The sequence below is a fragment of the Eurosta solidaginis genome, chromosome 2, assembly GCF_040869045.1.
Source record: "Eurosta solidaginis isolate ZX-2024a chromosome 2, ASM4086904v1, whole genome shotgun sequence".
NCBI classification, from domain to species: domain Eukaryota; kingdom Metazoa; phylum Arthropoda; class Insecta; order Diptera; family Tephritidae; genus Eurosta; species Eurosta solidaginis.
The window spans coordinates 228,204,419-228,222,897 of record NC_090320.1 but is presented as its reverse complement, the minus strand read 5'-3'; the positions used below and the strand labels follow the sequence as shown (position 1 = coordinate 228,222,897).

General features: G+C 35.9%; 1 protein-coding gene across 8 annotated transcripts in view; it reads right to left on the bottom strand.

The window, feature by feature from the left end:
- ed (echinoid) overlaps positions 1–18,479 on the bottom strand; it is a 660,012-nt gene that overhangs the window by 436,462 nt on the left and 205,071 nt on the right. The window lies entirely within an intron of this gene.

Genomic DNA, 18,479 nt, shown 5'->3' with positions numbered 1-18,479 from the left:
GGTTATGATGGAAGTATTCAGAGTAAGGAAATATATATAGGAGATTAAGTAATGGTTAAAAGCGAAACAGGATATAAAATAAATAGCTATAAAATAAATGAAAGGCCCTACAAATAAAAAAAAAAAAAATAATAATCACTTTTCGCGATTTACATCCGAGCTATTATGAGTTATACATTTATCAAATGAAGAAGCAGCAAGCGCAAAGGTCCTTCTAGTATTTGCCAGGAGTACTGAGCTATTATATAATATAGGTATTGGTTTTTGATGGAGTTTTCAGTTCGGTCGTTAAAAACAAAGCTTCTAGTTATACTACGGACTCAATACGTCTTTGTAAGCTCCTTACAGGCCGACCAGTTCCACCTTACCTAATTTAAATGAAAAACTTTAAATTATATGTCCACAGTTTGAAGGTATATGGGACAATTGTCATGAGCCGGCGATTGCTCATTTTACTAATCTAATATATAAAATTCTTCTGTCACGGTTTTAGAGGCTTAACTCCTCCGAAACGGCTGAACCGATTCTTATGAAAATTTTTGAGCATATTCGGTAGGTCTGAGAATCGGCCAACGTCTACCTTTTTTTCGCTACGTACCTAGGGTCTTGAGATCAAAACGTGGACCCGGATACCCCTAGCATTTGTTTATACAATATGGATATCAAATTAAAGCTGTTGATGAGTGCTATAGTCCAGGATAATTTTCATACCCCTGGGTGACTAGGGTTTGGAGATACAGGCCAAAATGTGGACCCGGGTACCCCTAGAATTTGTTTATACAATATGGATATCAAATGAAAACTGTTGGTGAGTGCTATAGTACAGGATTATTTTCATACAACTGGGAGGCTAGGGTCTCGAGATATAGCCCAAAACGTGGACCAGGGTACCCCTAGAATGTGTTTATCCAATATGGATATCAAATGAAAGCTGTTGATGATTGCTATAGTACAGGATAATTTTCATACAACTGGGAGGCTAGGGTCTCGAGATATAGCCCAAAACGTGGACCCGGGTACGCCTAGAATGTGTTTATACAATATGGATATCAAATGAAAACTGTTGATGAGTGCTTATGTACAGGACAATTTTCATACAACTGGGAGGCTAGGGTCTCGAGATATAGCCCAAAACGTGGACCCAGATACACCTAGAATGTGTTTTTATATTATGGGTATCAAATTGAAGCTGTTGATGTGTGCAATAATACAGAGTAAGTTTTACACCGCTGAGTGACTAGGGTCTCGAGATATAGGCCAAAACATGGACCCGGATACCCTTAGAATGTGTGTGTATTATGGATATCAAATGAAACCTGTTGCTGAGAGCTCTAAAGTTCATTGGGGTATTCGATTAAGTCGCATCAACCTGGCAAAACTGATAAATATGCATGCGAAGCCGAAATAAAGACAAGAATTAATAATAACCACATACCTATTTACATACGTTCTATTCGATTTTCCTGAAATTTCGTATATAAATTTGCCTATATTAGTATTTACGATGCTTTTTTCAAGGAAGTATACCAGAGACGGACTGGGACTGGGATTAGGACTAGGACTGGGATTGAGACTGAGACTCGGAGTGGGACTGGGACTGGGACTGAGACTCGGAATGGGATTGGAACAAAATACATACCACCCTTTGGGACTGGCAATAAGAGATGAAGAAGAAGGAGAAAAACTTGAGAGAAGAGAAGAGAAAGAAGGAGACTGAGAAAGAGATAGAATGAGACGAAGATGGAGATGAAGCGAAAAAGACGGAGGGAGGAGTGAATAAAAAGATTAGAAAAAAGTGTAGAGGCGTAGGGCAGAGTTAGACGGAAAAAGCTTATTAAAATGTATGCAGATAGGCTAAATTTAGGGCAGAAAAACGTCTGCCGGTTCTGCTAGTATATATGTAAAATAAACAGAAAATTACAGCAGGGAATACGGAAATAGCAGTATGAATTTTTATCCTATTCCTTTCAACTAAACTATTTTTTTATTTTCGGTAAGTTAGGACAACAAATCTCGAAAACGTTTTTGAGAATTGGGGTAGGTTTAACTAATACATAACTTTTAATTTATAGGAGTGATTGAAAATGCTATGTTGTTTTTGCTCCGGCTCAGAGCTAAAACAGAGCTGATGGAAAGTGATGGCATTTCTGCTCTGCTATGATCAGAACAAAAGCTACGAACGAAATGCTATTCGTAGTGGAGCGATAGCAATAACAATGACAACAAAAAGGGAAAGATACAACAATAACTTAAAGACCGACCGCAAGTAAAATGGCAGCACCATCACAACGCTACATCGGCTCCAACAACAAAGAAAAGAGAAGAAACAGAAGTCAATTAAAAGTTCGAAGTTTTAGTAAAAATTTTTCGATTTTTTTTCAAAATGGCTTCAGCTTCAAAATTTATAGAAGTTTTTTCTTAAATTATTAATTAAATTTTGAATTTAATAATCAAATTTCGATGAAAATTTCCAGTGCTATTTTCGTGTGCTGCTGTATACATCCAAACAGAGGAAAAGGATTATGCAAAAATTTATATTAAAATGAAGGAAAACTTAAAATAGTCTGACTAAGTAAGTCACAATAGCAGTTTATTTCTGGTATCAACATAATTGGTCTCATATACAAACTCACGTTCGCGCATATATACATGCTTATATAATTGGTGCGGAATGACCCAATGTGCAAGCGAGGGAAATGGTAAGGCATTTAATGCAAATACTCATTACATACATGAACACATACAGATTTAAGTATGTGAAAAGAATATTTGTAAAATTTCGCGTATAGAATTATGTGGCGCTCAATGACCAGCTGTGGTCGCAACCACCCAACAAGCTTCAGCTGATGTTGCTGTTGCTGCAACATAGCACAATGAGCCCAAGTTAAGTGGCGCATAAGTCCGCAAATGAGTGCAGTCATAAGTAAAGACCAACCAAATGTGTGGAGAAGGAAGTGAAGTGTAGTGAGCCAGAAACATACTTAATCATTTATACGAACATTTATTTGTATGGCCTTTAACTTTTTTTTTGTGCAAATGTATGAATGTTAATATATTTTTATGTAGATTTGGTCAACTTCACAGACTCAGCTTATGCTGCGCTAATATGTGGCGCAACCGTTGATATTTTAATGGGTTAAAAAGTTTATTTATAGCGTTCGAATTAATATTTGAGCTTTGTAATTCAACAAAACAACATCACCACACCTTAAACGTAGGTCGGCTTATTGCAAATTTTGAACAGTAAATAATCAAACCATAAACCCCAGCAGTCGGACAAAGACAAAGGGAGAAAGCAACCTCAGAAAGAGGTAAGAGTGATTTGGTGACAGTTAGCATCAGCATGGCTGATGGTGAACACTGAATAAGCGTCGGCACGGTTAGGGCAGGGTCTCGTTACCGGGCCAATCTGGGCCCAGGAAAAAGGTGGCCGCAATCAATATTCTAGCCGGGGCAATGGCCAAAATGGCAAATACGCTTCGGCTACCACAGGACAGTAGGATCACTATGTGTTTTGTGGATTTGGTGGGGGACAGCACTAGGATAATCGGTACCGCAGGTTGTTGCGCTGGCAACGGCAAACATCACCGTGTCTGTGGATTTTGGCTGCCTATCAAATGGTGTAAAGGCAAGCACTCCCCAAAGGCTTTGGCAGGGGTCTCACGACCTGTTCAGATTGAGCCAAAAGAAAAGAAAGGTGTAGATAAACTCTCAGCTGGGAGTACGACTGCGGCTATGGGTCGGATATCGAGACTATTCTTCGAGTGGCTTTTGCCGCTAGACCAGTTGTCACAGAATTCTAGGAAATGAGAGGACACAAGCTGTGCTGCCGTGAAGTTTCAAAGCACTTTGACGACAAAGGTGGAAGGTGCAACCCCGAACAACCGCCAAAGGTCGGACGAGTACATAAAATATTCCCCGAAAAGGCACTAAATCACGGTGGAATAGGCAGACCCAGTTTTGCTGTTTCGCCAAAGACCTGATCCTTATAGAAATCTGTAACCGGGCAAATAACCGTGATGCCATTCCAAAAGACAAGTGAACTTGCGTCGGAATGAAATCAGTAATGTCGTTGTACTCACAGAGGATTGTAACAGGGCCAAGAGACGTAAGAACTGCTGCTCTGTAGAAGGCACCAGCTGCAAGTCTGGGATCATTCTATCCTAAAACAAAATCAATGTCATGAGTTCCAGTGGGTGCCGCATAGCCTGAGAGAATTTTTAGGATACTGCAAGTCATGAACCCCGCAGGACTGTAATGTAATCGAGCACTCAGTAGGCACTAAGCGGCTGGCTGCCTTTGCCCTGACTAAGCAAGATCTCGAGCCACTTAAACAAAGCATTGGAATTGTACACGCAACGGGCGCATCCTCTTCGGTTGCTTCGATGGACACAGATATTGAAACATCCGCGAAGGAAGCACAGCTCTTCGACATGAAAAGCATGGTTTCCGCCGCATAAAATTGTTCAAGTGCTCTGAGCAGTTTGTTGATGAAGAAAAATCCTGTGGAAAGTGACGGAGAATTCCCCCTAAACATTTTTGAATACGGGTATGTTTGTATTCCGAATATACTTATCGAATAAAAAAGAAGGGGAGTGCCTCGTGGAAGTGGGAATGGGAAAAGGAGAAATAAAAGTAAGAGAGGTAGAGCAGGAGTAGTGTCAAGTGAAAAATATGGTGAAGAGACCATTTTTTTAATGTAGATATGTATATTACTTAAAAATAAGAGACTAAACTCAGATCATCATTCTGTTCACTTCAGTATTCTTATAGAGCCTATATCAATGTTAACACCATCATCCTTTCATTGTATGTGTATGTAATCAGAAGCATTTTTCAGTTCATCGCCTTTTTATTTAAATTTCTATTTTATATTAACTATTTGTCTTCTCCTCACATTGACTAAATGACACGCCTGCTATGGCATATTACATTCGCTTTGATTTTGGTTTTGTGCATTTTGTTTTTCACAAATTGTTCGTATTTTAGTTACAGTTTTATAATAGGGGGACTCATGTAACCGTATAAATGCCTTATAAAGTGTGTAAACGTATAAATTTATCTCGTGCGTAAACGAACTGTCAAATTTGGTATGAAAAATCATTTACACAATTTATATAAATTTACGCGCACATTTCATTGTGTAAACGCGGTAAACTCAAAGGAATGCAACCTTGCAGATATTACAGCAGGCATTTTCATCAGAAATCGCCAACATCAGCAAGTAAAACCATTTTAGCTTTGATTTTTCACTTATTCTTGGCATTTTTAATTTATATAACAATCAAAAAATTTTTGTTTGGCAATAATACAGCTGATAAACAATCAAGTTTATCAAGAATATTACTAGGTGCGTTCATATAACTGTGTGTGTAAAACGATATAATTTTACACCTTATAAGTTTATATGCTTTCATGAGTCCCCCTAATAAAATTTTGCTAGTATATATTAAATTTAAACTTTTCACATACGCTCACAGCTATAAAGCCAATATTGAACAAATAAAAACAAACCTCCTCCAATACGAATAATTTGAATTACGCAAAACTTCTAAAGGCAAATAAGTAGAAACGCGCGCATGCGTATGTGAATTTCATTGATTATGCTATGAATGCGTACATACATACATACATATTTCTGAGTTTTTGCAACATATGCCATCTCATATATTGCTCATGCAACACAATCTGGCAACATTGTATTAACTTTATTGTTTTTCTTTGATACAACAAAAGTTAAAGAAAAAGCAAACAAAAAAAAGGAGACAAGTAAAACAAAAATACAAATGGTGCTGTAGTATACTAGCAATAGCAAGCATAAACATATGTGTTGCACGCACAACACTCACCCACACATGCACATATATTTATAAAGTTTTATTTGTAGACACAGCAATATCAAGATGCTCGCCATGCTTGCCACGTCCGTCCAAAAGTATCGAGAATTTACCACTTTGTTATAATTTTATTTAAATTTCAACTGCTGCGTGTCGTAAAAGTTTTAGTGCCGTTTCAAATATGAAATCGACCCACCCACCGCTCGAGCTTTTAACTCTTTCTCTTTAACCCGTTGGCGCCCTTTCGACTTGTTGCCTTTCGCATCAGCATCACAGACACAGCTTTTATTCACTTTTGAACCACACTTTTTATCAGTTTATTCACATACTTGTACTACTTCAGACTAGTGTGTGTTGGTGTTTTGTTTACCTTTGTGTGTGTGTATGTACATACCTAGCAGAGAATTGTGCCAGCAGTTTTGACAAAGATAAATAGAATATGGTGACGATTGGACGATCAATTAACTTTCTAATAAAAATTTACTTGTAAGTAAGTTTTTCTAATGAGTGTGTCAGCCTCATTAAGCCATGGATGAGAGCTATGGGTAGCGACAGAACCCAAGAACGTAAGAACCCTGTATACTTCTATGACATCAAGGGACCATCCTATCTTGCTGGCATGCCTCTTGACAGCGCAAGATTTTGAATTTGGACTTAAATTCTCCCATTGAATCGGAGTATTAACACAGTTATATTTGGAGTATTCCAGAGATTCCCGTTCCCATCGGAGTCATGTACGAATATTTCTATATATTTTCATTATTTGTCTGCGCGAAAGATACTAACGACGAACTATTTTTGTAATGGAGTCATTCCCACTCAAGCAGCCTTAACACAATCTCTGATATCGTTTCTTTCATAAGAGCTCAATTCAATTCATATTAAGTAGACCGCTATCTATAGCAGAAAGTCAAAGCAATAGTGTCACCGCTCGTACTGTAACCTCATTAGTTCGCAGTTCAATGTAGAGCCGGGGGGTAGTTCGCTTAGTTCACGTGAAGTTAGCGAAGCATCCACGTAAAAACTTACTTACTTAGCTGATATATTGTTGCGTATTCGTCGCTAATGACATGCGAAAAGAAGACTATTGGTAACACTATTTGAATGCTCATTTCATCGGAAGTCACATAACAATCAAATAAGATAGTCAGTTCTTACGTGATGTGAATTTAGCGAAACACGCAAACAAAATTTATTTAAAAAGACTGACAAAATAGTCTCTTGTAACTAATTGCCGCCCAGTGCACATAAAAAAAACAGCCAAGTCCCATTTTGATCAGAGAGAGTAATTTTTTACGAGGGTGCCTAGCTAACTTCACGCGAACAACAGGAACAGCAAACAAGAGTAAAATGTTTCTTTCGCAACTAATTAGTCAATACGCGCCAGAATACGTCGCACTTTGATCAGTGCAGTAAAAGTCAGTTTTGTTTCACTAACGTCACTTAAGTTTATCGAAGCATTAAAAAAAAAATTATAAAACCGCTGCAAATTTTTTCTCTTCGCAACTAATTAGCACATAACTTGCGCCAAAATATCAACCTATTAATTGTTTGATCCACCGAAAGTGCTTCAATAACATCACAATTAGAGCAGGACCTTCTGTCGATTACCGCAAAACAATTCATAAGGCTCCCCTATTTCCTTTTACATATTCTGCTTTAGCTGCTTGTTCGTAGATTGCCTTTAGGAAGCGCTATATCGATTGGATAGGTTAGGGGTTGATACAAGTACAGACTTACAAAAAGGATGCTTATACCGCTCCACAACTGATACGGCACACTGCTGCATGATATAAGTAGTTTGATGAAGTGAGATAAGCCATATATAAATAGTTTACGGTTTGCTGGGAGTTTTTCCCTATAATGTTCAAACATACGTGTCTACATTCGCATGGCCATAAGTTTTGCAAAATATTTCAAAGACCACATTTAGTTGAATAAAATGCATACCAAATTGGTTTTGAAGCAATTCTAAAATAAATAATAGTGAGTAAGTACTCTGCACACATGAGAGAGAGGTCAGAACTGCTGTAGCAAACAGAAGTTTTTATGCACGTTTATTTTTCTCTGAACAACCTTGTATTTTTAAAATACGGTTCATAACTGGTACAAATTCTGGAATGGAAACCCCTACTTTCAACGATATTATCTTGATATAAAGTCGATAACTTCTTCGATACATTTTTAGTAGCAAACCGATAGCTTTTCGAAAACAAATCGATAACTTTTCCATAATAAATCGATAACGAACCGATTGCAAACTACGGATGCTCGGATAAAAAATTTACAACTTTTCATAAAATATCGATAGAGTTTCGATAACTTTTGTGTTAACAAATCAAAACAAATGATATCAAATCGAGTGCTCTTCTAACAAGGTTCTTACAGGAAATCATTGCTCTATTACCATTATATTCGATATTTGTTAGTCAATTTTTTTCGTGCTGTATTTGAATTTAAATTTGACAAGTTCGGGTTAACGAAGGAAGGTACATGCGAAAGTAACAAAGGAGCAACAAAACTTCACTATTCATAAGTAATATTGAAGCTACTGTATCAGAAACTCTAACCAAAAAAGTAGCTGATAAGAAAGAAAACAAAATTTTCAAAAGTAATAAGCAAAATAAAGCTTATAGGACGCGTGTGTGGCAAAGGCGGCAAGTATTGTTAAATATTGAAATTGCTTTTTACATTTAATGTGCGTGGTTCAGCCTGCAACCGTATCATCATCATCGTGTATGGCGTATGATGCAGCCGTCACGTATGCAACGCATCCGGCGGACGTTCAGTTGTCCTAGCAATATTAAAATTTCGTTTTGTTTATATTTTTTGTTTGTTGGTTGCTTACACCTATCACATACAAGCAAGCAATCGAATTGTTTCAAAGAATGATGAAAGTTTGAGCTCAATGCTAGTATAGATGCGCCTTGCCGGAGAAAAGGCCAGCACACAGAAGCACGTGTACACATCATTTGCTTGGGAATAGGATGTGCAGTAAGCTCTTTCAATTTCATTCCACATAAGTATAATCAGGTAAGCAATCAAATATATACAAAACAAAAACATAAATTCAACTGCATTGGACTATTTTTTGCCTACAACTTAAGCGCAGAAAAGGGTTAGATTCAATTAAAAGGGCTACGTGCCTAAATGTATGCACTAAAAAATTATTTTTATATATATTAGAAATAAATTTTTATTTGCCGGCATGAGGTCTGATGTTTTGGAAAATAAAACACAGATGTTTTAAATTTTTTACCAATATATTTCGGTTATGCACGATAACCGTCCTCAGGGTGAACTATAAACAAACAGAACACAAAATAACATATAATTTACATAAAACAACAATTAACAATTATTAACAAAACTTCTTAAACATTGAAAACATACGTTTTTGACACGTCTTTCCCTTTGTGCGTCTATAGGTGGATGCCGTTTCGAAATATCGCCATAAAAGTGGACCAGGGGTGACTCTAGAATGTGTTTGTACGATATGGGTATCAAATGAAAGGTGTTAATGAGTATTTTAAAAGGGAGTAATCCTTAGTTCCATAGGTGGACACCGTTTCGAGATATCGCCATAAAGGTGGACCAGGGGTGACCCTAGAATTTGTTTGTACAATATGGGTATCAAAAGAAATGTGTTAATGAGTATTTTAAAAGGGAGTAATCCTTAGTTCCATAGGTGGACGCCGTTTCGAGATATCGCCATAAAGGTGGACCAGGGGTGACCCTAGAATTTGTTTGTACAATATGGGCATCAAACGAAAGGTGTTAATGAGTATTTTAAAAGGGAGTGGGCCTTAGTTCTATAGGTGGACGCCGTTTCGAAATATCGCCACAAAGGTGAACCAGGGGTGACTCTAGAATGTGTTTGTACGATATGGGTATCAAATTAAAGGTATTAATGAGGGTTTTAAAAGGGAGTGGTGGTTGTTGTATAGGTGGTCGCATTTTCGAGATATCGTCATAAAGGTGGACCAGGGGTGACCCTAGAATTTGTTTGTACAATATGGATATCAAAAGAAAGGTGTTAATGAGTATTTTCAAAGGGAGTAATCCTTAGTTCCATAGGTGGACGCCGTTTCGAGATATCGCCATAAAGGTGGAGCAGGGGTGACCCTAGAATTTGTTTGTACAATATGGGTATTAAAAGAAAGGTGTTAATGAGTTTTTTAAAAGGGAGTAATCCTTAGTTCCATAGGTGGACGCCGTTTCGAGATATCGCCATAAAGGTGGAGCAGGGGTGACCCTAGAATTCGTTTGTGCAATATGGGTATCAAACGAAATGAGTTAATGAGTATTTTAAAAGGGAGTGGGCCTTAGTCCTATAGGTGGACGCCTTTTCGAAGTATCGCAATAAAGGTGGACCAGGGGTGACTCTAGATTTTGTTGGCGCGATATGGGTATCAAATGATAGGTGTTAATGAGTATTTTAAAAGGGAGTGGGCCTTAGTTCTATAGGTGGACGCCGTTTCGAAATATCGCCATAAAAGTGGACCAGGGGTGACTCTAGAATGTGTTTGTACGATATGGGTATCAAATTAAAGGTATTAATGAGGGTTTTAAAAGGGAGCGGTGGTTGTTGTATAGGTGGTCGCCTTTTCGAGATATCGCCATAAAGGTAGACCAGGGGTGACCCTAGAATTTGTTTGTAAAATATGGGTATCAAAAGAAAGGTGTTAATAAGTATTTTAAAAGGGAGTAATCCTTAGTTCCATAGGTGGACGCCATTTCGAGATATCGCCATAAAGGTGGAGCAGGGGTGACCCTGGAATTCGTTTGTGCGATATGGGTATCAAATGAAAGGTGTTAATGAGTATTTTAAAAGGGCGTGGGGCTTAGTTCTATAGGTGGACGCCTTTTCGAGATATCGCCATAAAGGTGGACCAGGGGTGACTCTAGAATGAGTTTGTACGATATGGGTATCAAATTAAAGGTATTAATGAGAGTTTTAAAATGGAGTGGTGGTAGTTGTATATGTGAAGGCGTTTTCCAGATATCGACCAAAATATGGACCAGGGTGACCCAGAACATTATCTGTTGGATGCCGCTAATTTATTTATATATGTAATACCTGCCAAGATTTTAAGGGTTTTTTATTTCGCCCTGCAGAACTTTTTCATTTTCTTCTACTTAATATGGTAGGTGTCACAACCATTTTATAAAGTTTTTTCGAAAGTTATATTTCGCGTCAATAAAACAATCCAATTACCTTACCATGTTTCATCCCTTTTTTCGTATTTGGTATAGAATTATGGCATTTTTTTCATTTTTCGTAATTTTCGATATCGAAAAAGTGGGCGTGGTCATAGTCTGATTTCGTTCATTTTTAATACCAAGATAAAGTGAGTTCAAGTAAGCACGTGAACTAAGTACAACGAGTTTTGGCTTATAGGCATTTGACCAAGGTAAAATATGAACTGTTCACTCGATATAGAAAAGGTTTAAACAAAAAAAAGATAACCTTTTTTGAGAAATTAATTTTTGAAAAAGGTCATAAATGTTAACTAAATACTAAACAAAAATTTTGTTTTAAACTATATGCTATTGTTTATAAATTTATATAAAAGTAAATGTAATAACGAACATTTAAAAGAAAAAATCATAAGAATCGGTTAATTTTTGACAAAGTTATTGACAGTTGAGGAAATAGGTGAATAAAATATCGATTGCATTTTATTGAATTCAATTACCGATCAATCCGAAAAAAAAATTTTTTGAAGCAAAAAAATACGTGTTTCATTATTTTGACCAAAGAGCAACATACTAAAATTTCATCGAAATCAAAAATCATGTCCTGCTCGGACCGGGTGTCTTGAAATGGAATGAGCCCTGTATAGTTCGTTGCACGTTTTAAGTTTAAAATTAAATTTTAAACAGTGTAAATAATTCGTTGCGAGTGAAAACTAGTGGAAATTTGGTTTTATTATTATATTACCATCTGATTTTGACGTATGTCTCAAATTCTCTGTTTCTCACCCGCTTTTGGACTTCATAAAAGTCTTTTAAAAATGTCACCCAATGTTTCTAAATATCTCGATATGCGTTCTACGGAGGGTTTTTTCTTTTTTTATGCATTGTCCTCGTTTTCCAAATTTACTTATACAAGACACCTAGTTTTGCAACAAAGTATGCAGAGATTTTGTAATAATTATATGTACATATGTTTCTACCTACGAACATTGCGCCATAATAAGTACCAATCCATGGTTGATCCTAATCATCCCTGATATTGGCGTGGTACCTTACCTAAAATAAGAAATAAAAAAGATAAATTTAGCAAAGCGTTTTTAACGCGCTTATAATAGATTTATTTATATGTTTTCTTCTATATAAAAATAATTTAAAAAAATGCTATGTATACGCACCGGTACCCGTCTTTTTAGGTGTACGGATATGTATGAGTGTAATTAATTCGTTTTTAATAAAACAAAGTGCTTATTTTTATACTCAGCTGAGCAGAGCTCACAGAGTATATTAATTTTGTTCGCATAACGGTACCCTGTAATGGCATAAACTAATCGAGATAGATATAGACTTCTATATATCAAAATGATCTTATACTAATTTCACACAGACGGCTTATTGAATAATAAAGGCAATTTTCTACATTAAGACGCTTATTGAGCTCAATCTTCCCTACAAAATTCGAATCTACTATTATTTCATTAGTAGCTAATCGAATGCCTAATGAAGTCAAAAGCACAATGCAACTCTGTTGGCAGCGTTCCGCTTCCGTTTCCGTTTCTTAGTTTTCAAAGCAAATGTCATTGTCTGCATGGCGGAACGATACAAGGTGGCCGCATCGAACAGCTGATTATAACCTTTTTTATTTGATTTGATACATCAACTACCGGCGCAGTACGATTTTGACATTTGTCCATCGAATTTACAAGTACATGGAATTTTTTTTGTTTGTAGATATGTCACCATGCTCCTTCCTTGTATCGTTCCGCCATGATTGTCTGTCTCATCCTTCATACTAATCGAGCAGTTACTTCTGTGTGAAAGCAAAAAATTTACGATTTCATTAGCAGGTGAAATGAGATCATTAAGTTTCTGTGTGAAAACAGTATTAGCGAAAAAAGAAATTCATTTAGCCATGTCCGTCCGTCCGTCCGTCCGTAAACACGATAACTTGAGTAAATTTTTAGGTATCTTGATGAAATTTGGTATGTGGGTTCCTGGGCGCTCATCTCAGATCGCTATTTAAAATGAACGAAATCGGAATATAATCACGCCCACTTTTTCGATATCGAAAATTTCGAAAAACCGAAAAAGTGCGATAATTCGTTACCAAAGATGGATAAAGCGATGAAACTTGGTAGGTTGGTTGACCTTATGACGCAGAATGGAAAATTAGAAAAACTTTGGACAATGCGCGTGGCAACGCCCACTTTTAAAAGAAGGTAATTTAAAAGTTTTGCAAGCTGTAATTTGGCAGTCGTTGAAGATATCATGATGAAATTTAGCAGGAACGTTACTCCTATTACTATATGTGTTCTAAATAAGAATTAGTAAAATCGGATGACGAACACGCCCGCTTTTTAAACAATTTTTTTAAAGTAAAATTTTAACAAAAATTCAATATCTTTACAGTATATAAGTAAATTCTGTCAACATTCAACGCCAGTAATGATATGGTGTAACAAAATACAAAAATAAAAGAAAAATTCAAAATGGGCGTGGCTCCGCCCTTTTTCATTTAATTTGTCTAGAATACTTTTAATGCCATAAGTCGAACAAAAGTTTACCAATCCTTGTGAAATTTGGTAAAGGCATAGCTTCTATGACGATTACTGTTTTCTGTGAAAATGGGCGAAATCGGTTAACGCCACGCCCAGTTTTTATACACAGTCGACCGTCTTCCGCTCGGCCGTTAACACGATAACTTGAGCAAAAATCGATATATCTTTACTAAACTTAGTTCACGTACTTATCTTCAGATAAGTAACGTGTAACTTTATCTTGGTATTGAAAATGGGCGAAATCCGACTATGACCACCCCACGTTTTCGATATCGAAAATTTCGAAAAATAAAAAAAATGCAATAATTCTATACCAAATACGAAAAAAGGGATGAAACATGGTGATGGGATTGGTTTTTTGATGCAAGATATAACTTTAGAAAAAACTTTGTAAAATGGGTGTGACACCTACCAAATTAAGTAGAAGAAAATGAAAAAGTTCTGCAGGGCGAAATCAAAAGCCCTTGGAATCATGGCAGGAATACTTTTCGTGGTATTACATATACAAATAAATTAGCGATACCCGACAGATGATGTTCCCTGGTCCACATTTTGGTCGATATCTCGAAAACGCCTTCACATATACAACACTCCCTTTTAAAACCCTCATTAATACCTTTAATTTGATACCCATATCGTACAATCACATTCTAGGTCCACCTTTATGGCGATATCTCAAAAAGGGGTCCACCTATAGAACTATGGCCCACTCCCTTTTAAAATACTCTTTAATACCTTCCATTTGATACCCATGTCATACAAACACATTCCGGGGTTACCCTATGTTCATTTTCCTAAATGGTGATTTTCCCTTATTTTGTCTCCAAAGCTCTCAGCTGAGTATGTAATGTTCGCTTAAACCCGAACTTAGCCTTTCTTACTTGTTTTAATTACTTTTTTTTAATATTTGTATGAATTTTTAGTTAATCAAGGATCCAAACTGTTATTCTGTTTTTAATAAAAGTGCTAAAAAAATTATAACCGGACCTTTATTTTTTAAGGACAGAATAAAAGTTCGGCCCTATAACTATGAAACGGCTCATTCAATGGAATTGAAGCCTTTATGATCACTTGAAAAATGTTATAGCTAATACCAGAAATTAGTTATAGACAGTCCCGTAATTTCTTGTCCTTATTAAGCTATATTCATATTAATCCACCTTTGCTTGATTTTAAATACCTTTTATAATAAACAAAAAAATCTCAATAAAAATTTTGATTAAAACTTTAATTCAGATAACATTATTTATAAATACAATAGCTAATATAACTTGAACAATAAACACCCAAACACACACACAAACATCCGACTTAATAAGCAAGGATCAAAAAGACCTGCACATGAAATTAAAAACGAGCAACAAAATTACATTAACTCTTGCATATCTCATTTAAATATTTCAAAAGGTATGTTCATACTTGTATTAAGTTGGTATTTTGCCAAACGAAAAAATCCTATATTCAATTAAAAGATAAAAGCCAAACAACGATAAAGACGACAACAATGCCAGCTTGAACGACGTTGATGACGACAAATTCCAGTAGCAAATAAGCAACAGAGCGATTGTTAAACAAAAAAATCCTAAGGGAAGAATATACGTTAACTCAAGTCAAATACCTGGAAGGGATCGAGAGAGAAATGAATAAGATTTGCTAACAGTTTTTTTACAAGCATTATATTTTTTTCTTGTTATGCATGCAGAAATTTACATTGGAGCGCATCGTATAAATGTGTGATTGAAAGTTTAAAGTATGACAAATTAAAAAATGGAAAACAAGAAATTTGTTTTTCCCACCCCGTTACGCAAAAACTTTCTATTTCAAGGTCGATATATTTGAGTGATATATTTTTATACAGGAAAACATCAACTTAAACAAAAATCGTGGTTATTGTTCTGTGGTATCAAACTCAACTTTTTTGAGACAACTTCATCAAAAAAATATTTCGCCACCCTACTCCAATTTTTCTTTTAACTCCCAGTAACGGAAAGACTTTCTGTTTCAAAATCGGTTGTCCCTAGTGATATATTTTAGTACAGTTTAATATCAATCAAAAACAATTTAGTAGCTATTGACCTGTGGTATGAAACTGAGCTGTTTAGATACAACTTCAAAAATTGTAATCCCTTTTTTTTAGCACCCTGTAACGGTAAGACTTTTTATTTCAAACTCGATTGTTATGAGTGATATATTTTTGTACAGATAATAATTTTAACCAAAACTAATATTGTAGATATGGTTCTGTGATATGAAACTCAGCTTTTTTGAGACAACTTCTTCCAAATTTTTTTGCGCCACACTACTCCATTTTTTAGCACCCTGTAACGTAAGGCTTTCCACTTCAAACTCGGTTTGCCTGAGTGATATATTTTTGTAAATATTAAATTCAACCAAAACGAATTTCGTAGCTATTGACCTGTGGTATGAAACTGAGCTGTTTAGATACAACTTCAAAAATTGTAATCCCTTTTTTTTAGCACCCTGTAACGGTAAGACTTTTTATTTCAAACTCGATTGTTATGAGTGATATATTTTTGTACAGATAATAATTTTAACCAAAACTAATATTGTAGATATGGTTCTGTGATATGAAACTCAGCTTTTTTGAGACAACTTCTTCCAAATTTTTTTGCGCCACACTACTCCATTTTTTAGCACCCTGTAACGTAAGGCTGTCCACTTCAAACTCGGTTTGCCTGAGTGATATATTTTTGTAGATATTAAATTCAACCAAAACCAATTTCGTAGCTATTGAACTGTGGTATGAAAATGAGCTATTTTAATACAACTTCTTCAAAGATTTTGTCGCCACTTGTTTTGGTACACTGTAACGCAAAGACGTGTTATTTTAAACTTAATCTTCCTGAGTGATAAATTTTTGTACAGATTAATATCAACCAAAAACAATAGCGTAGTTATTGTTCTGTGATACGAAAGTCAGCTTTTTAGCGACAACTTTGCCAAACACTTTTTTTCACCACCCTGTACCCCTTTTACTAAGCACACAAAAACTTTCTTTTTCAAACTTGACTCTTTTGAATGTAACATTTTTGTAGAGTTAAAAACCAATCAAACCTAATTTCGTAGCTATTGACCGGTGGTATTAAATTTAGCTTGTTTGCGGCAATTTCTGGAAAACATCACCCTGTATTCAAAACACATAACAAAAGCGCTACACAAAAAATAAATATACACAACGTTTCAAGTAGGTTTTTTTTAATAAAAAGGGAATGAGTTACAGACCTTAGGACTATATATGATTCAAAGTTTGCAAATACTCATGTTCTCCTGATTTTATCACAACCACTGAAAGATTGCAATAAACCGCAGCAACAGCTTCGAAGGAATCGACAAGATTGTCTGACTGCAACTTCGTTTGCGTCTCGTTAGCGATCACGCTTGACAATATGCCAATGACAGGCCACAATCAAAGTTTTCTTAGGAGGAGCCCCTGACTGCGAAAATATGAACCCCTGTGCCTTTAATTTGTATTGCGATTAAGTAGCAGGAGATGGCACAGTAAACTGTCACTGCGCCATATAATGCTACATAGTCAATTTAGATAATTCTTAGTAACTGCACTGTGGCAGTCGCGGACAAGATTCAATGGTTCTAGAAGTCAAAGTGACATATCACGCTTCTTTTCAGAAATTTTGGAGTGAAAAAGACAAGTTAAGTGAGAAACCCTGAGTTAACTGTTGATATACAGTACCGACAAATATTGTCACCACGGGGTATGTTTCAATCGCGTAGAGAATATTTTTGATATTTTCCCCATTAAAAAATTGCGATACGCTCTAATGAGCATCTATGCTTAGCTAAAAATATTTGTATACAGGGGCGCAGCTAACTGGGTTGAGTAAGAGAGTGCAAACATTTTTGTTGACGATATGGGGGAATCCAAAATGTAATCTTAAGGTAGTGTAATTGTAGGTGTAGTCTTTGGAAGTGGCATGCTGAATGGGGGAAAATAGTTAGCAAGTGAAGGCGAAGTGGTATGTTGTATGGGGTAATACAGATTGTAAACGTCAGAGTAGTCCACTACTGTGCAATAAGTGGGCACAATGTGGGTGTTTGGATGAGTTACCGATTTGTTATCGAGGTGTTATAAATTTGCTATGGATAACAAAGTTAATGAATGAGTTATCGGTTATTTATCGACGAGTTAACGGTATGTTGTCGATTTATTATCGAAAAGTTGGCGGTTATGGAAAAGTTATCGACTTGTTATCAAATAGTTATCGAGTTGCTGTTGAAAGTTTTTGATTTATTATCGAAAAGCTATCGATTATTTACCCAAAAGTTTGCTATATTTTGTAAACAAATCATTGATTTGGAGTATTATCGGTTTCTTATCTGCGTGTTATCGACTCGTAAAAACAGCCCAGCAAATTGATATGAAACAAAAACCGATAAAACTTAAAAATAAACCCGATGAATCATCTGTAGAATCTAAAAGCTCGGCGATAATAAGCCGATACAAACCGATAACTCGACGATAGTATTTGCCATCATTAATAACTTTATAATAAAACAATTGGGTAATTCACAAGAGTATCGTATTCATATAAATTTATGATTTGAGTAGTTTCGATTATTTCCAATATAAAATATAATTAAAGCATAGCACATACGGAAAAAGGAGACCTTCTGAATTTTCTAAATAACTTGTCGGTATCGTTCGTAAGGCCGGAAACTATTTTATTCTGGTAAACCTACCTCTGTTGTGGCTTAACTTCAACCCCTTGGGAAGCTTAAATCAATTTAAAAGACGTTGGCACCTGAATTAGTTAATATGTTATAAAAGCTCTCAAATATTCCATCCAGTAATCTATTGTGGGAGCAGCAGCCCTTTAAAACGCGCCCATAGCATCATAAGCCACTGGCT